At 40.8% G+C, this 21,046-nt stretch overlaps 1 pseudogene; it reads right to left on the bottom strand.

Annotated features, from left to right (window-relative positions):
• The window catches only part of LOC102024979, a 26,366-nt pseudogene extending 5,422 nt beyond the window's left edge, over positions 1–20,944 (bottom strand).
• Positions 20,945–21,046: the final 102 nt, after the last annotated feature.

Genomic DNA, 21,046 nt, shown 5'->3' with positions numbered 1-21,046 from the left:
AAAAAAAAAAAAAAAAAAAAGAAAGAGAACTACAGGCCTATCTCCCTAATGAACATAGACAAAAAAATCCTCAGTAAGATACTGCCAAACAGAATGCAGCAAATCATCAGGAAGATTATACACTATGGTTCAACATATGCAAATCAGTAAATGTAATGCACCATATTAACAAAGACAGGGACATATGATCATCTCAATAGATGCAGAAAAAGCTTTTTGACAAAATACAGCACAACCATTCATGATTTTAAAAAATCCAACAGAAAATTTGAATAGATGGTCTTTATCTTAACCTGATAAAAGCCATGTAGGACAAACCAACAGCCAACATTATACTAAATGGACAAAACCTGGAAGTTTTCACTCTAAAATCAGAAACAAGATGAAGATGTCCACTTTTACTGTTCTTATTCAATATAGTTCTGGAAGAATTAGCTAGAGCAATTAGACAAGAGAAACAAAATGAGTAAAGATAGGAAAGGAAGTTAAATTATCATTATTTGCAGATGACATGATATTCTAATAGAACACCTCAAAAATTCCACTAAAAAACGTCTAGATTTAATAACTAATTTCAATAGGGTAGCTGGATACAAAGTCAGCACTCAGAAATCAACAGTGCCAGGTGTGCTGGCACATGCCTGTAATCCCAGCACTCCGGAGGCTGAGGCAGGAGGATTGCCTTGAGTGCGAGGCCAGCCTCTCTCACATAAGAAAGTTCTAGGTCAGCCTTTGTGAGATAGCAAGACCCTGTCTCAAAAAAACAGAACGAAACAAACAAACAAAAAAATCAATAGCATTCCTGTACACAAATAACAAACTCACTGAGAGAGAAATTAGGGAAACAATACCTTTAAAATAGCATCCAAAAACAATGAAATACTTAATCAATTTAACGAAGAGAGTGAAAGACCTTTACGTTGCAAACTATAGTACTCCAAAAAAGTAAATCAAAGAGGTTATCAAATAATGGAAAGATACCCCTTGCTCTTAGGTAGGAAGAACCAATATAGTGAAAATGACAATGTTTCCAAAACTGTAATACATATTTAATGCCATTCCAATCAAAATCCCAACAGCAAATCTCACAGAATTAGAGAAAACAATCCTAAAATTTATTTGGAACTCGAATAGACCTAGAATAGCAAAGGCAGTTCTAAGCAACCAAGCAAGGCAGGGGACATCACAATCTCTGACTTGAAATTGTACTATAAAACTATTGTTATAAAAACACACAGTAGCACACTGGCAAAATAACCGGATGTAAGGACCAATGGAACAGATTAGAAGATGCAGAAACAACCTCAGACATACTCATCTGCCTTATCTTTGACATTCACTGGAAGAAATCCTCTTTAATAAATGGTGCTGGGAAAACTGGCTCTGCACATGCCAAAGATTAAAATTGGACCCATTTCTTTCACCATGCACTAAACTAAATTTGAAATGGATCAAATATCTAAATATTAAAGCAGAATATTAAATCTATTGGGAGATAAAATAGGTAAAATTTTTGAAGACATTAGTGTAGGCAAAGACTATGAATAAAACTCTGATTGTACAGGAACTATCATAAATAATCAACAACTGGGATCTCATCCTATTAAAAAGCTTTTGCAGAGCAAAAGAAACCACCAACAGAGTAGAGAGACAACCCATAATGTGGGAAAAAACATTTGCCAGCTGTTCCTCAAAGGCTTACTAGCGAGAACATATAAAGAACTCAAAAAAATCAGACCTCCTGAATTTAAAGACCCAATCCAAAAATGGGCATCTGAGAAAAATACACACTTTTCAGATGAAAAAATATAAACAGCAAAAAAATATATGAAAAAATGTTCAACATCACTTGTCATTCGAGAGATGTAAATTAAAGCAGCACTGAGATGCCACCTCACCCCAGAAAGAATGGCTATTCTCAAGAAATAACAAATGCTGGAGGGGCTGTGCAGAAAAACAAACCCTTCTTCACTTCTGGTAGGAGTGTAGACTGATACAACCACTGTGGAATCAGTGTGGATATTCTTTTAAAAACTAGAATTTGGCTTGGGATATAGCTCAGCAGCATAGCACCTGCCTGGTAAACACGAGGTCCTGAGTTTGATTACCAGTAACCTCCTCTCCCCCCAAAAAACCAAACCAGAATTAGAGGTCCCATTTGACCCAGTGACTCCCCTTCTAGGTATCTTCCCAGAAGAATTAAAAATATCATACTACAGCAATATATATGTTTACAGCAGCACAATTTGTAATAGCTAAATCTTGGAAATAACACAAATGCCCATCAAACAAGGAACTGATAAAAAAGATGTGGTATTTTTATACAATGGAGTATTACTCAGTTGTAAAGAAAGATAAACTCGAGACTTTTATAGGTAAATGGACACAACTTGAGACCATACTCATAAGTGAAATAAACCAGATGCACATGTGTAAACATCATACTCTCTCCCAGGTGTAAGAAGCTGAAAGAGTAAATCAGATCTAAAATGTACAAATAGATATCGTGAAAAGGAAGAAACTGTTCAAAAGGAAAGAGAAGCTGGGATGGGGAAAGGAGAAAAGAAGGAAAGGAATAGCAAAAAAGAAAAAATATTTATATATGCACATACACAACAGTTAAGATAGTTATACTACTAATTTCTCTCAGTTCATTGAAAAGAAAGGTTTGTGCTAACATTGTTTAGACAATTTAATGCCTATATCTTGTACTCTCAGCAACTAATTTAAACATAACAATATGCAATGCATTAACCATTATTACTCTCCTGTTATCTTGTTTTGAAATTTTATTTTGTCCAATTAAAATAAAATTTTAAAAAAGCATAGTATGACCCTGACTTTAAAAAAATCCCAAAAGAAAACATCTAACCTAGACACATATATCCTGCAAACTTTTTTTTCAAAATTGACGGAGAAATAATGTATTTCCATGACAAAGAGCAACTCAAGAAATTCATGACCCTTAAACCAGCACAGAAAAATTTCTCAAAGATATCCTAGAAAGAGACAATGAATACACCAATACAAAAGAAAGAAAAATGTAACAGAGTGAATACACCAGGCAGGATGAGCAGATAAGTGGCGAGGGATCAGCAGGAAAATAATGCAATGACAGGAATAAGTCAATACCTCTCAACTCTCATTGTGAACAGCCTCAGTGTCCCACTCACAAAACACAGAGGCTGGGCATACAGCTCAGAAGCACAGCACCTACCTTGCAAGTGCAAGGTCCTGAGTTCGATTCCCAGTACCCAAAACAAAACAAAAGAAAACACAGATTGGAAGAATGGATCAAGAAACAAAACCAATGATATACAGTATGCAAGAAACACACTCAATCCAAAAAGAAATACACAGATTAAAAATCAAAGGACAAAAAAAGTATTCCATGCAATACAAATGCAGAAAAAAAGTGGGACTAGCTGTCCTAATTTCAGACGAAGTGGATTTCAAGCCAGAACTGATCAGAAGAGGCAAAGAAGGTCACAAGATACGGGTTAGGGGAATAATTAGAAAGAGATAATAGTTATATACGCAAGGAACGCTGATGTACCCAACTTTGTAAAACAAATTCTACCAGACATACAAATCAGATAAACACATGATTATAATGGGAAAGCTCAATGCCCCAATGTTATAAATAGTAGATCAACTAGAGAAAAAAACATCAACAAAGAAATATCAGAGTTGAACCAAACCTTTGAACAAATGGACTTCTACAGTGTGTACCACTGAACGAAAACGGAATACACATTCTTCTCAGCAGTGCACAGGACTTCCTCCAAGACAGACCACATGCTAGCCCATAAAGCGCACTTAAGTAAATGCAAAAGAACCGAAATTACCCCTTGCATATTATCAGATCATAGTGCAATGAAACTAGAAATCAATGGCAAAAGAAAACACAGAAATTATCCAAACACATGGAAATTAAAGAATACTGTCTTGAATAATCAGTGGATCACAAAAGAAATCAAGGAAGAAATTAGACAGTTTCTAGAATCAAATGATAATGCCAATGCAACCTACCAGGACATACGGGACACAATGAAAGCAGTCCTAAGCAGGAAGTTTATAGCTCTGACTGCCCATATCACAAACACAGTGAGCCCAAATAAATAACCTAATGATGAACCTCACGGTTCTGGAAAAACAAGAACAACCCAAACCTAAGCTAATACAAGGAAAAAAAATTACAAAGATCAGAGTAGAAATTAATGAAATTGAGAAAAAAAAACCTACAAAGAACCAGTGGATCAAAGAGATGGTTCCCTGGAAGAATAAGGAAATTAGACTACCCTTGGCCAATCTTACCAAAAAAAGGGAAAGAAAAGGTCTAAATCAATTCAACTAGAAATGAGAAAGTTGCAATAGCCATGGAACTGACTGAAATCCAGAAGATTATTAGTAACTACTTTGTGAAGCTGTACTCTAATAAAATGTAGAATTCAGAAGAAATGGATAGATTCCTAGATACATATCGACTACCAAAGCTGAACTGAGAAGACAGAAGAACCTTGTATAACCCAATATCAGGCAATTAGATTGAGGAAGTAATAAAACCTACCAACTAAGAAAAGCCAGGTCCCAATGGATTCACTCCCAAATTCTACTAGAACTTTAGGGAAGATCTAATGACAATACTCCTTCAACTCTTCAACGAAATCAAAAGAGAAGGAGGATTCCCAAAGTCACTACTGGCAGCTAGCACTACCAGAAAAAGACCCAATCAAAAAAAGGGAAGTGTAGGCCAATCTCTTTAACGAACATTGATGCAAAAACCTTCAACAAGGTACTGGCATACAAGATGCAACAAATCATCAAAAATATCATACATCATGACCAAATAGGATTCATCCCAAGGATGAAGGGATGGCTCAACATATACAAATCAATAAATGTAGTACATCACATACACAGAAGGGCAAAACCCACATGATTATCTCAGTTGATGCCAGAAAAGCCTTTGACAAAATCCAATATCCATTCATAATAAAAACCTGAAAAACTTGGTATAGAAGGACTTTATCTCAATCTGATAAAAGCCATTTATGACAAACTAATGGCCAAAGTATTAAATGGGGAGAAGCTGAAAGCTTTCCTTCTAAAATCAGGAACAAGATAATGATGCCTGCTATCACTCCTACTGTTCAATATAGTTCTCAAGACAATATCGAGAAAAATAAGAGGGATATGTACAGGAAAAGAAGAAGTGAAATTATCGTTATCTGCAGATCACATGATCCTCTGCATAGACTACCCAAAAAATTCCACTGAAAGGCTCCTAAAATTAATAACCAAATTTAGTAGCATAGCAGGATCCAAAGTCACCACATAAAAATCAACAGTATTCCTGTACACAAATAATAAACTTGCTGAGAAAAAAATTAGGGAAACAATACCTTTCACAATAGCATCAAGAAACAAGACAGGCGCATTCAGCTACCTGATGTTTTATAAAGGGACTTAAACTTATACTGGAGAAGAGATAGCCTCTTTAACAAATGGTGCTGGAGGGGCTGGGGATTTAGCTCAGCAGCACAGCACCTGCCTGGCAAGCGCAAGGTCATGAGTTCGATTCCCGGTACCGTAAAACAAAACAAAACAAAACAAAACAAAACAAAAACAAAAACAAACAGTGCTGGGAAAACTGACTATATGCAGAAGATTGAATCTAGACCCATATCTCTCACCATGTACTAAGGATCAAACATTGAAATATTACAGAAACACTTAATGTGCTAGTAGATAAAATAATAAAACTCTTGAAGAGAGGCATAAGTAAGGACTTTCTAAATAGAATAAAATTAAAAAGCTTCTGAACAGCAAAGGAAACAAGCAACACAGTGAAGAGGAAATCTACAGAATGGGGAAAAATTTTTGCCAACTATTCCTCAGTTAGTGGACTTATATCTAAAATATATCAAACGCCTGTAATTCCAGCACTCAGGAGCTTGCAGCAGGACTGCTGTGAGTTCAAGGCCAGCCTGGACCACATAGTGAGTTCAAGGCTAGCCTGAACTACATAGTGAAACCCTGTTTCAAAAAACCAAACAAAAAAAACCCAGATAGATAGATAGAGAACTAAAATAAATAAATAAATAAATAAATAAACAAACAAACAAACAAACAAATGACCCAATCAAAAAATGGGCCACTGAAATGAATAGACATTTCTCAGAAGAAATACAAATGGCTAATAAATACAAGAAAAAATGTTTAACATCCCTGGGCACTAGAGAAATGCAAACTAAAACAATGCTGAGATTCTATCTTAGTCCAGAAAGAATGGCTATTACCAAGAAATCAGAGAATAACAAATGCTGGTGAGGAGGCTGGGGGTTTGGAGGGTAGGATACGGAAGGGTAGGGTAGGGCCGGGTAGGGGTAAGCTTTCTTTATTGTTGGTGAGAATGCAAGCTAGTACAATTATTATAGAAATCAGTATGGAGATGTCAAAAACTAAAACAAGAAATTCCATTTGGCCCAGCTATTCCCCTCCTACGTATCTTCCCCAAATAATTAAAGATATCACATTACAGTGATACATGCATGCCCATGTTTATAGCAGCACAATTCACAATAGCTAGATCTTAGAAGCAGCCTATATGCCCACAAACAGTTGAGTAGATGAAGAAAATGTATTTATATAAAATGGAGTATTACTCTGCCATAAAGGATAAACTTGAGTCATATATAGGAAAATGGATACACCTTGAGACCATAATGTTAAGTGAAATAGACCAGACACACATGTTTAACTATTGCATGGCTTCTCTTATTTGACAAACAAAAATATAAATACAGAGCAAAATAAAAGATAGTAAGAAAAACAAGAGGTGGAGGGAGGGGGAAAAATGCAGCAGGAAGGGAAAGGAAAGGGGACATAAAAAGAATTAAGATGTGTTATGTACATGACCCAACTCCTCACGGTGAATGTTACCTTTATGTACTGCAAACATGTACCAATAAAAATTAAAAAAAGAAGTCTGCAGGGGGAGGACTGCAGGTTCAAGGTCAGCCTGGGCAACTTAGTGAGAAATATAAAAACATAAAAAGGGATGGGGATATAGCTCAATGTCCCCCAGGTTCAATCCCCAGTACCACAAAAACAAAACAACAAAACTCTGAAACAACACACAGATGAAAACCCCACGCAAACTTTATTGTGATGAGCTGCAGAGATCTTAGGGGGTTTGTTACTACAGTACTATCCAGCCTACCTTGACACAGTCCATGTCTCCTCCATTTCTGCCACTTCGCAGCTCTCCTCCCCGACACACTAGGTTGCCTCTGTCTCCTCCAGATGTGTGCAAAAGGAGTTAGGGAGGGGAAGGAAGGAGCATGTAGTGGCTGCTGTGTGTGTGCCACCAGATCTCCTGCCCCCCCCCGTGCTGTGCTTTAAATCCACAGCCTTTTTTGTACACGCTAAGCACATGCTTTACCACTCAGCTACACCCCGTGGCCAGATCTCCTTTAATGGTTTGCCTCATTCCTAGCTTGTGGTTTTTGCTTTTTACAGTCCATATGTTAGACTCTTCAAAGATCTGTTTTTGGCCTATTAGAGCCTCTTTACCCACAGGCAGTGAGAGGCAGAAATGCCTGGGAATGTACATCCACCTACTCCGAGACAGGTCCTGGCCAGCGACTGAGTAGAGTGGGAGTATGAAAGCCCAGCTCCCTTGCAACAAGTCAAGACAAACTCTGAGGCATAATTTACACTCTGAAGATTCCCTATGGCTTCAGGCTGAAGCTCCCCTCCCCATGGGACTCTGTTTGAGACTGCACCCTTGTTTGTGAGTCCCCTCCCTAATCCTTTTCATTTTCCAGTTTCTCCCAGAAGCATTTCCTGAACAGATTAATTGCAGACAAATTCTCAGTTCATAGCCTGCTTCTGAAGAACTCTACTTAAGACATTTGGAAGTGTTAATGGTCCTGACCAATGGACTCTGAGGATGAGATCTAGAAATGTGGTCATGCTGACTGGATGGCAGTAAGGATGCTGTATGCTGTCCCAGCGCTATGACTAAAACATTAGCCTGCAGTCATTTAGAATTGAACACAGTTGAAAAGAGCTGTATTGACTTGTGCAATACAGAGGAAGCAATAATTTAAAGGACTACAGAATTATTTATTGTTGGTGGGCATTATTGATTTTATGAAAGAGAAAAAATAGGCTCAGGTCCGATAGTTACTAATTTAAGGCAAGATGTGAAAGTCAGACCTCTTTTAGCAGCAGCGTTTAAAAAGACTATCGTCGATCTAGTAATCCCATTTACGGACATTTACCCCAAAAGATTTGAAATCAGTGTGTCAAGGACATCTGCACTCCTACTCATTCCAGCACTATTCACAGTCTCCAAGTTATGGAAGCAACTTAAATACCCATCAACAGATGAATGACAAATGACAGACATATACACACACACACACCGTGGAATTCTATGCAGCCTTAAAAAGAAGCAAATTCTTTTCTTTGAAACAACATAAGTGGAACTGGAGAACATGGTGCTAAGTGACATAAGCACAGAAAGACAAACACTGCAGGTTTTCTTACGCCTGGAATCTAAAACAACTGAACTCAGAGAAGCAGAGAACAGAATGATGGTTATAGAGGTAGTGGGAGCAAGGAATATAATAATAAATGTCAAAGAGTACAAAATTTATCTTAGTTTGTTGAAAAGAAAGTTTTGTGTTCTATCTGTTTATTTTTTCTTTGTAAAAATCTTTTTTGGCCTATGTCTTGTACTCAGAATAACTACTTTGAAGATAATGATATACAATGCCTTAACTACTGTTACTCCCTTATGATTTTGTTATGTAATTTTATTTTTTCATAAAATTAAAAAAATCAATCTAAAAACCAAAAGTTAAATGGATTGTTTCTGTTATTTGAGAAAACTAAAATATAAGTAAATGAAAGAGGAAGATAAAAGAGACGGTAGGAAACAAAGAGGCAGACTTTTGGGAGATGCGGAAGGGGGTTCAGGAAGGAAAATGGGGAATAAAGACCTTGAAATGACCAAGATATGCTACATAAATGTACCAATTCCCCAAAATGAATGCAGCTATTATGTATTGCAAACATATATTAATAAAAGTATTTTTAAAAGAGCATTTGAGGTGGTGGATATATTAATTAGCTTGATTTAATTAGTAGTCCATGTTGTATTCATATATCATAGTATGACTTTACACTCCATAAATACAATTATAAACTGTCAATTTACAATAAAATAAAATTTAAAAGGACTGTCATCTACTGCAGCTGGAAAGCAAGTTGTGCTGGAGACCAGGTGCAGGGCTGTACTGTAAGAGTAATAAAGCTTCAAGGACGGCTAACTTTTTACCCTCTGTAGGTCCTCCTTTAAAGTCATGGAACCCGAGACTTGGGATGGGGATATCTAGGGAGATGCTTTTAAGAACAAGTAACTCTTAGATCCGCTTGAACACTGAGCAGGCAGTAGTGAATCACTGTCCCTTATTTGCCCTCTCCTTTCTTTTTAATTAATTAATTAGCCTTTTTCTTTCACAGACTATGCACGGACCTATGCAGGGACCTGAATTGAGGCAGACGCCCTGCAAAACACTCTCTGCCTCCAAGATCTCTCAACACTGGTCAAGGTGGTGCGTGCCTGGAGTCCCAGCTACTGGGAGGTTGAAGGGGGAGGATTCCTGCCAGCCTAGGAAACATAATGAGATCCAGTTTATCATTTGACAGGCTACAAGGAAGCATCCCAAAGAAGAGGTGGAGACTTCAACTACTTGCCCACACCAAAGAAGATTTTTTTCTTTTTCGGTATGGGGGGTTGAATCCAGGGCTTTCACACTGAGCTACAGCTGCAGTCCTTTCTTTTTTGTTTTGAGACATGGACTTGCTAAATTGCCTAGACTGGCCTCCAACTTGCAAAACTCCTACAGAGTGCTGAGATTATAAGTATGTTCCACCACATCTGGGCAGAGCAGGTTCTTGACTTGTCACATAAAAAGATTTCAAGCTGGGCATGATGGTGGACCCCTGTAATTTCAGCACTTGGGAGGCTGAGGCAGGAAGATTTTGAGGCCAGAAACCACAAGTTTGAGGCCAGCCTGGACTATACAGAAGATCCTGCCTCAAAAGAAGGAAAGAAGGAAGGAAGGAAGGAAAGAATAAAGAAAAAAGACAGACAGACAGAGAGACCATTTCAGGAGATGTGGGATATGGGCAAATGCCCATGATTTTGTTTTGTTGAGACAGGGTCTTGCTATGTAGTTCAGGCTGGTCTTGAACTCACTATATAGTCCAGGCTGGCCTCAAACTCATGGTGATCCTCCTGCCTCAGCCTCCCGAGTCCTGGGATTGCAGTGGGATTATAGGCATGAGCTACCACCACTCCCGGCCTTAAGGACATGTCAGTAGACAGGTATAGATAAATTTATTAGGGGGAGTTAAAGAAGTACTTCTCAGAGAAAAAGTGCAGGTATTCAAAAAAGCCACTTATTATGGTCTGTGAGTCAGATGTTTAAGTGGTCCTCAGAGTTATCTAGTATGCATATTCCTAGTGATTACCAGGTTACCTGCTAGTGGGCTAGGTTAGGATGCAAACTATTTGCATGTGTTTGAGGTTTAGAGATATGGTACCCAATCAATAGTGCTATTTCCATGAGGGTGGAAGTCTGTGGAACTTGTGACTCTATAGTACCAGAAAGCAGGTCCAATTTACAGGTCAAAGGCAGAGGCCAGATTTGTGGGCTTATTCTATCTTTTAAGACTCATAGGAATTTGTTTTGTTTTGAGATGGGGTCTCACTATATAGTCAAGGCTGGCCTTGAACTCACTATGTAGTGCAGGCCAACCTCATACTTGTAGTAATTCTCCTGCCTCAGCTTCCTGGGTACTAGGATTACAGGTGTGCACCACCACATCCAGTTTAGGAATTCTGGAGTGACTTTCCTAGAAGGGACTAAAGATGCAATATAACTTTGGGTACCTTTGTATCCTGAAGCTAGATTTGTTAAAAGTACATTTAAATGCACATTTAAAGTATATTTTTTTAGAGTACATAGTTTTTTTTTTTTTTTACATTGTGATTTTCCTTTCTTTTTTCTCTCTTACCTCATTTTTGTTGTTGTTGTTGTTGTTTGAGACGAAGACTTGCTGTGTAGGCCAGGTTGGCCTTCAACTCATGATGATCCTCCTGTGTCTACCTCCCAACTGCTGGAGTTACAGGTGTGCACCACTATGCCTGGCTTATTTTACCCTATTAAAAAATCCCCCCAAAACTCAATCATGGTGGTTCATATCTATAATCCCAGGTACTTGGGAGGATAAGCCAGGAGGACTGTGCATTCAAGGCCAGTCTGGGATCCTAAGTGAGTTCAAGGTGGTTTGGCTGTGTATTCCAAAGGAACCTACATAATGTCACACTGATCCACTACACTAAGTGGACCTGATGAGCAGGAAGTGGCCATTACGCCAGGTGTGATGGCGCATGACAGTAATACAAGATACTTCAGAGGCTGAGGCAGAAGGATGGCAAGTCTGAACCCAACCTGGGCAATTTAGCAAGACCCTGTCATAAAATTTTTATTTTATTTATTTATTTTTTTTTCTGGTACCGGGAATCGAACTCATGACCTCGCGCTTGTCCTGCAGGTGCTGTGCTGCTGAGCTAAATCCTCAGCCCCTGTCAAAAAATTTTTAAAAAGACTAAAAGAAAAAAAAAAAAAAGAGAAGAGACTGGGCATGCGGAGCACATCTGTAATGCCAGCACTCTGGGAGGCTAAGGCAGGAGTATCCCATGTTCAAGCCCAGGCTGAGCAACTAAGTGATTTAATAAGAACTTGTCTCAAAATAAAAAGTAGAAAAAAAGGGGGGCTGGGATGTAGCTCAGTCCACAAGCTCTGGGTTCAATACTCAGTACCACACACACACACACACACACACACACACACACACACAAAGGGCATGGTGGCATATTCCTGTAATCCCAGCACTCTGAGAGACTGGGGCAGGAAGATCCCAAGTTTAAGCCCAGCCTGAGAACTAAGCAATTTTGTGAGATCCTGTTTCAAAAAATAAAAAATAAAAAAAATAAAGAGAAAAAGAAAAAGAACTAGGAACGTAGCAAAAGTCCTGGGTTCAATCACTAGGACTGAAAAAAACTAGTGGGAAGGTGCTGGGGATATATCTCAGTGGTAGCTCAGTTGCAAGGGCACTTCCGGTTCCATTACCAGTATCACACACAAAAAAGTTGCAATTACTCCCATTGTAATGATATGAAGTATGCTACAGAGACTGGAAGATAAGCCACTTGCTATAGTTTGGATAAGGTTTGAGGTTTCAGAAGAGGTTTGAGAAAACACATCAAGGTTGCAAAATTCTTTTCATTGGCTCCCCTTGTGCCCCATTTGTAAGCACCATCTCCTCCACTCCAGGATAAACCAGAGGGCGACAGGCCAGCACAAAGGCTGCGGCTGAGAGGAACTATGGTCTGTTAAACCAGAATTCATGACTGAACGATCTCTGAAATAAAAGGGTTTACTTGGCCATTACTGATGGAAACCAGAAAACAAAAGAAAGGATGAGATCCAGGGACAAGTTCTTAGAAGTTCTAGCAGCAAGACTAGACAGCATTTGGAAACATATCCACTGGACCTGGAGCTAAGAATACATTTCTAATGAAATTTGGGAAAGGAAAAATTAAATTATGTTGTAGTCAGGGTTTTCAAGGGAAACAAATAAAGGACACATAATTTATAGGATTATTTTATAATATTCACCCAAAGAGTCAAATGCAAAAGAGGACAGGAGATCTGTCCATACACTAGAGACCCAAAGAATCTAGCTGAGAGCCTGGATCCCACGACAATGTCCCGCATAAGTCCAGCTGAAGATCTAGAGCCCAGGGCAATGTCCTTCATGAGTCCAGCTGGAGGCCTAGAGCCCACGACAATGTCTCATGCAAGTCAGTACCAAGGATCTCTGCTGGGAAGGCCGAAAGGTAAGTGGTGGTAGCTAGAAAGTCTGTGCCAGCGGGGTGAAGGACCTGTATATATACATATATATAATTCATATATACAATTCTTATTGCATTCATTTCTGCACCCAGCCAGCAGGCTGACAGATCTACACTGGAGCCAGGAAGTGATGCTCAAAGTAAGGATCAGAGCTCTCTGGAAAAGAATCGCAGCCATCCTCAGTGACAACAAGAATCTGAGCTCCTCCAGTGATGAGAACAGCTGAGTTTATATCAGGAAACCCTGCATGACAAGCTTCTCCAGAAGAATCAACAGCACACCCCCTTCCCCTTCAGTTCTCTTTTTATGCTGTTGGCAACAAACCTCAGGTGGGCCTTCCACACCCAGTACCACAATGATTCCATTCAGCTGAGTGTTACAAATTGACCACCAGCTGTCAATCCACCACAATCCACCCCTGGTGAATTTGATAATCCAGACACACTTCCTTAAACCATATCTCCTGTGGCAGATTTCGGACAAGTTAACATGTCCTGGTCTATTCAGATTTACATTAATGTAACAATTACATATATACAATTCTTATTGCATTCATTTCTGCTCCCAAAGTATTCAAAGAGTGATCAAAATTCAAGGTAAAAAACATAATACTTTGACTAATTAAGGTGATTACAAACATGTGTCTAAAAACTGTATTAAAATAATATTAAAAAACTATTACAATCACATTGCTTCCCATTAACTTTTAACAAAAGGGCAAGGCAACACTAAAATACAGGAATCTCCTGAATTTCAGATACACTCTTCCCTTCAGGTGGAAGCCTTCAGATCATTTTTCCATTGTCTTGTTTCTTGTCAATGGCCATGTACTCCTGTGTGTCATCCTTGCAACCCACAGTTCCGCCGGAGCCTTCCCTCTGGCCAAATGCTTCAAATCACCTTGCTGGTTCTTTGCTCTTAATTTCCAACATAGATCTAGCCAAAAGCTCTCAACAGTGATGACACCACCATCCCAACTGCACTGAAATTTTTCTGCTACCCAGGTAATATCTCTAAACACAAGCAAAATGCAGACCAACTTCCTGCCAAAGTACAACACATACCACCTGGGACTCAGCAGCCATGCAGTCCTTCTAAATAGAAGCTTCCTGAGCCTCATTTTAGCTGGTAGCATTTCCATCAGTAGTCTGATTTTCCAGGCTCTGACCAGAGTCTACCATAGTTTACAGCATATGGGGGCTGCCTCTTTAGCCAGTTTCTCAAGACATTTTCCAGGTTAATTCCCAAGGCTTTTAAGCATGGTCAGGTAATACCACAGCAATGACCCCACTCTCCTGGTACCAATTTCTGTGTTAGTTACTTTTTTCATTGCTTGGACAAAATACCAGATGCCCAAAATTACGGACGGAAAGGTTTATGTTAGCTCACAGTTTGTACAGGCTTCAGTCCATAATCAGCTGGCTCCAAGGCAGGGTGGGGTGGCAGAGGGGCAACAGTTCATAGAGAGGAAAGACACCAAAAGCAACAAGAGCAAACTGGGATGGGAGGAGCTTCTTTTTCTCTCTTATATTGTATGCCAGCTACCCACTCTAGGGCCGGTGTAGCATTCACACCATTGATCCCAGCACCAATCACAAACTCTTGATTCAGCTGCCTCTGAAAAGCTCGCCCCGTCCCTGACCCCTGGAGGCTTTAGGGGGATATCCAGACACAAACCATAACAAGTTACTTACATTGATCTTGCTCTGCATGTAAATAAGAGGCAGGATGTTGTTACTTGGAAATGAAGTAAAACCTCAATATTCTTGTCCTTCTACATAATATATCTGGATTCAGAATACCCAAGACAGTTCAAAACACAATACTTTAATATGTCACCCATATGAATACCTTCAACAATATTCATAAGAAAGGGAGACACAAAGCCTTCCTAGCATTGTCTCACACAATCTCTGTGGGTCATGACTGACTTAGGTGGGTGGTTCCTGCTTTCAGTCTCTCAGAGGTCAAGACTGCTGCCATTAGCTGGGTGTGGTGGTGCATGCCTGTAATCCCAGCACCTGGGAGGCCACCTGGGAGGCCACTCTCATTGTTGAGAGTTCGAGACCAGCCTGGGCTACAAAGTGAGCTCAAGGCCAGCCTGAACTGCATAGCGAGACCCTGTCTCAAAAAGACCAAAAAAGCAAACAAACAAACACTGCTGCCATCATTTGGATGTGGAACACCCCTAGTGGCCCATGTGTTAGAGGTCTGGTGCTATTGGGAAATAGTGAAACCTTTAAGAGTGGGGCTAATTGGGAGGTGTGAGGTCACTGGGGCCACACCTGTGAAGGAGTGGTGGGGCCTGGCTGTCTTCCTTTCTTTGATTCATAGCCACCACGAGGTGAGCAGCTCTGCTCCACCACATGCTCCCTGACATGACGTGGTGCCTTGCCACAGGTCTAAAAGCAACAGGGCCAACTGATCACACGGCTGAAGTCTCCAAAAATGTGAGCCAAGGTAACCCTCTTTTCTTTATAGGTTTGTTATCTCAGGTGTTTGTTATAGTATGTTGGGCACCTCTTATATTAAATTTTGGGAGAGGTGCCCAACATGACCAACACACGTGCTGAATGGGGCTGTGGTCCCATGAAGGCGGGACTGGGGTCGGGGAGCTGGCTCACTAGGAGGCCTGAAAAGTTAGTGCTGCTTGTTGGCAGGTGGCCTCTCTTCCTGACCACCTGGGCTTTTCTACAGCGCTGCTTGATTATCCTCATGACATGGTACACATTCCAGGGAGACAGACAGACAGACAGAGACAGAGAGAGCCCATAGGTCTCATATGATCTAGTCTTAGCACTTATATCTCATCACTTCCACCATATTATTTTTCAGGAGAATTTTTTTTTTTTTTTTTTGTCTTTTTGAGACAGGGTCTCACTGTGCAGTCAAGCTGGCCTCCAACTCACTTATGTAGCCCAGGCCGGCCTCAAACTTGAAACAATCCTTCTGCCTCAGATTCCCAAGTGCTGGGATTACAGGCGTGTGCCACTATGCCTGGCTAGAAAATTTATTTATTTAATTTTATTTATTTTTTATTTTTGTCTTTTTTTGAGACAGGGTCTCAGTATGCAGTTCAGGCTGGCCTTGAGCTCACTTTGTAGCCCAGGATGGCCTCGAACTTACAACGATACGCCTGCCTCAGCCTCCTGAGTGCTGGGATTATAGGCGTGTACCACCACGCCCGGCCCAGCTGGAAAATTTAATATAAATAATTATTAATGCTGGGCATGGTGGTGCATTCATGTAATCCGAGCTCCTGGGAGGCTAAGGCAGGAGGACCATAAGTTGAGGCCTAGCATAGGCAATTTGGTAAGACCCTGTCTCAAAAAGGCCTAGGGGTACAGGTGAGTGGTAGAGAGCCCTTGGGTTCAATCCCTAATACCAAGCCACACCCCCTCATACACACACACACACACACACACACACACACACGAATAAGAGGTAAAGACAACTTTAAATAACAGTTATATGGAGCAGCCTGTAATTTTAGGGTTGAGGCACATTACCCAGAGAGGAAGGAACAATCTTAAAAGAGTCCCCTCTTTTACCATCTTTAGGCTAAGATTTGGACCTCCCTAGAGAGAGGGTGGTCATGGCCCCCTAAAGGGTGAAGTTTGCTGAGGTGCTACAGCTGGGGCTGGTAAGCACGACAAAAATTGACCACTGAGGAACCACTGAACTCACTAAACCTGCCAGCCCCCTTTGTGTGTGTGTGTGTGTGTGTGTGTGTGTGTGGGTGTGTGTGTGTGTGTGTGTGTGTGAGAGAGAGAGAGAGAGAGAGAGAGAGAGAGACAGAGAGAGAGACAGAGAGAGAGACAGAGAACAAGAACATATGCATGCATACAAGAGGGACAGTTTTGCAAACCCTTCCCTGCCATGGGTCACAAAAGTAAGAAGGGAAAGAAAATACACTGGAGCCAGCACCAGAAGCCCCTTCATTTTTTTGTGTTCCTGGTGGTCTCTACTGATGAAGTAAATCAGTGCCAGCCAGCAGAGGAGAAATATTTACAGGGTCCTGCCTCAGTATCTTAAAGCATGGCAAAGGGAAGTAGATTTGGAGCCAAGAAGCTGTAAATTGATTACAGGCACATATACATGCTGCTACAGAAAAATTGATATATTTGATTCTGGAGTGCCATCTTATACTACTTTGGCTGTTGTCTTATACACATGGTATATACACTGTTCAGCCTTTGTACTACCTAAATGATTCTGCAACGTATCAGGACCTCAGGGTCCTTGTTAAGGGAACATGGACTAGTACAGTACTTCGTTGTTAACATATATTGTAAACCTTGGCGTACAGATTCTGAAACTTTGGGGGGAAATATGCCTCCAGGTCTTCTGTCTTTGACTATGCTCAAACCTGATGACTATCTGGTATCAAGCTTGAAGCAATAAGATACCTGTGCATCTAAGTACTTGTTTGAGAAGAGGCTAGAGTGAGGAGATAAGCCTTGGCTCAGCTTGCATAAGGCTTCTACCACAAACATGACTTTTTTGTTTTGCTGTCCTAGGGCTGAACCCAGGACCTCATGCATGCTAGGCAAGCATTATACCACTGAGCTATATCCCCAGCCCTTTTTGTTTATTTGTTTGTTTGAGATGTCTCACTAAGTTGCTCAGAATCGCCCTAGACTTGCAATCCCACTGCCTCAGCCTCGCAAGCAGCTGGAACCATAGGCATTTACCACAGACTGGCTTAAATATGATTTGTTAATACCGCTGAGCAGCTGGTATCTCATTCAATAATGTTAACATTTCTTTCTCTTAAGGGGGGATATGATTTTAATTAAAGGACATAAACCTTGAGTTAATCACCATAGCTCCAATGACAGGGGCTACAAACTAAAATATCTATATGGGTTGGAAATGAAATCTAGATGAGAGAAGTATGCAAATTGCTATGGTTTGAATGTCCCCATCAAAACTCACATTAACATTGAATCACTACTATGAGCTGCTAAGAGGTGGGACCAGGTGGCACTGTGAAGAGGTAACTGGCTAAAGTATGTTATATTCATGTACAAAAAAAAGGTGTTTGGGTCTGGAAGACTCTGCCCCAAGGCATGGATCAACTTGTATGTGGATTAATGGATTAGTGAGGTTACTGAGGGAGTGGCTTTGTTATGAAAGGAAGCCCTTTCTGGCTTGCTATTTCTCACCAAATGACACCCTCTGTTATGATCCAGCAGGAAGGCTCTTACCAGATTCCAAGCAGATGACACCATGCTCTTAGACCTCCAGAACCATAAACTAGATAAACCTCTTTTCTTTATATATAAGCCAGGCTCATGTATTCTGTTACAGCAACAGCAAATAGACTAAGACACAGATATGAGACATCTGAGAGTAATAGGACTGTGAAAAATCATAGAGTACATCCTTCATATAAAGAAGACAGTTGCAGCTGGGCATCATGGACATCATAACTGTGAGTGCAGCTACTTGGGAGACTGAGGCAGCAGATTTCCAAGTTAAATGCCATTCACTGCAACGTAGTGAGACACTGTCTCAAAATAAAAAAATGGGTGGGGTGTAGTTCAGGTAGAACACTTGTATGAGGTCCTGGGGTTCAACCCCCAGTACTGCGGGAGGGAAAAAAAAGTAGTTGTTCTTTAATCCCTGCATATTGCTGTCATGTAGATCCAACAGTCAGACATTCTAATTTTGCAAGAGAAGCTGGAAATGCAGATTTTAAAATGTGAAACTGTCGTGGGTGTGATGGTGCATGCCTGTAATTCCAGCACTGGGGAGGCTGAGGCAGGAGGACTGCCGTGAATTCAAGACAAGCCTGGGCGACATCATAGTGAGCTCCAGGCCAGTCTGAACTGAATAGCAAGACTTTCTCATCCCCCCAAGAAACTGTTAAATTTTAAAACAATAAAAAAAGATAGCACAAGATAAACATACATGGGGGGGATCATATTCAGCTTGTGACTCCTACTTGTGTCGTATGTGCTATGCCTTGTGGCAGGTGCCGGGACTTTTGCAGTCTTGGACCTCAGTCAACCATGCCTCTCTGTATTTATAGCCTTCTATAGAACTTGCCACACTGACTATGGACTTGGCTGTGTGACCTCCCTTAGCCAATAGGCCATTAGTAAGAGTGCTGCAATCAAAGGGTTGATAAGCACTTGCTCACTTATGCTTGTCCTCCTTCAAACTACTATGCAGAGGCTTGAATGATAAGAAGCCTTGTGGAAAGAGAGGTCCTGGAGGATGAGAAATCATTTTGAATGAGTTCCCAGCTGATTGCAGCTCCATGTGTTACCTCGGATCACACCATGTGGGCCCAACTGAGCCACCCACACAATTGTAAAAAATAATAAACTATTGTTATTCTAAGCTGCTAAGTCTAAGGGTGGTTTGTTATGTTGCAATAGGTAACTGAAACAAAGGTCACTTATCCTAACCTCCTTGCTTTATTATTAAGGTTTAGATAGGGAGAGGAGTTTGGAGAAATTCAGATAGCAAGTTAGTGGCAATAACTTTCCACTCTTTCTTCCAATTTTCCTGGTAAAAAGCACTTCATTTCAAAATATCTTCAGGGAACTTACACTGTGTCCTGAATGTGTACAGATTGCTGTAATAACTTGGCCTTGAAAATGGAAAAGATTTCTAGGTCATCCAGTCACTTCACTTTACAGATTCAGAGAATGCAGAAACACTTCAGAGGAGAGCAGCCTCTGACATCTGGAAGCTGGCCTGGTAAAATCAGCCAGGTCTTAATGTCACCACACAAATGCTTGACCCTTCCAGCTAGGCCTCGTGCTCTCCTGTAGAACAGAAACAATTTCACAGAACATCAACATTAGATAAGGCCATTCTATGACCATAATGGCTCAAGACACAAACAAGTCCACTTTATAATCATGTCTGAACTCAGGTGAAACATAAATACTGTCCTAACCACAAAAAATGAAAAGGTACTCTAATAGGGCAAATACGAGGGGCTGCTGCTTAGACAAGATTTATTGAGATGTCCATTCATACAATTGTCTCCACTTGGTGACGTCATCTCCAGAGAGACATCTGTGCTTCCTTAAACCCTCTCCCAAATCACCTGACAATTTTTTTCCTGGTAGAGAAAATTGAACTCACTGAGCTACATCCTCAGGCCCCTTACCCCGTTTACTTTTTATTTTTGAGACAGATCACTAAGTGGCCCAGGCTGGGCTTGAACTTGCAGTTCTTCTCCTCACCATAAAGAGTGCTGGGATTACATGTGTGCGCCACCATATTTGGTTTCACCTACCAACTGTCACCTTGAGATGCACCACAGTTCCTCACGGTGTGTGTTTTACCGCACTGCAACTAGCAATAAACTCAATTTATTACACTCAACTACCAGTGTGTTGCTGTGGGTGGATTTTTGTTAGAGGACACCGAGGTGGCGAAATTCAAGAGTTGAAGGCAGAGCTCACTAGAAGGAGTTTCCAGATGTGTTCCTTCTTAGCATTGTTACTCTTCCGATTAATGTTTGCTTCCGTTCTCGTTGGAATTAAACTCCATGAGAACAGGACCCTGGTCTCATTCTCGGTGCTTTGCACAGTCAGTACCCAGCAGAGGCTGGATGCTTAAAAAATAAATATTTTCTGAGCGAGTGAGTAAAGGGGTTCAATCGATACTGGTAATCTTTCACCCCTCAGCTCCTTCGAGTTCGTGTGGCATACAAACGGCACATCTCCGTACACTGCCTCTTCCCCAACAGAATCTCCAAATCTCTTTCTCCTAGGATGCCTAATCTCTTAGATCCTTCTCCTTTGCCCGAGCTTCTCTGGCTCGCGGTCCCTCTCTCACACTCAAATCTCAGGACTCTGTCTTCCTAACGCACCCACCATCGGTCTACATCATCTGCCCCTACCACAAGAAACACTCGCAAAGAGCCGGGCCGCTAACTCAGCGTGGAGTGGGAGCTGCAGACACTGACAGCGCATGTGCAGAAATTGGTCGCATACGCAAGATCTCTGTCAAGTAAAGAGTTGCCTTCGAGTTTCCGTCCCGGTTAAGGCAGCCGTGGGCTGTCAGGAAGTCAGGAA

The sequence above is a fragment of the Chinchilla lanigera genome, unplaced genomic scaffold (assembly GCF_000276665.1).
Source record: "Chinchilla lanigera isolate Chin_1 unplaced genomic scaffold, ChiLan1.0 scaffold00007, whole genome shotgun sequence".
Classification (NCBI taxonomy): Eukaryota; Metazoa; Chordata; class Mammalia; order Rodentia; family Chinchillidae; genus Chinchilla; species Chinchilla lanigera.
The sequence above is the reverse complement of the archived record's forward strand: the minus strand, read 5'-3'. Positions and strand labels throughout refer to the sequence as shown.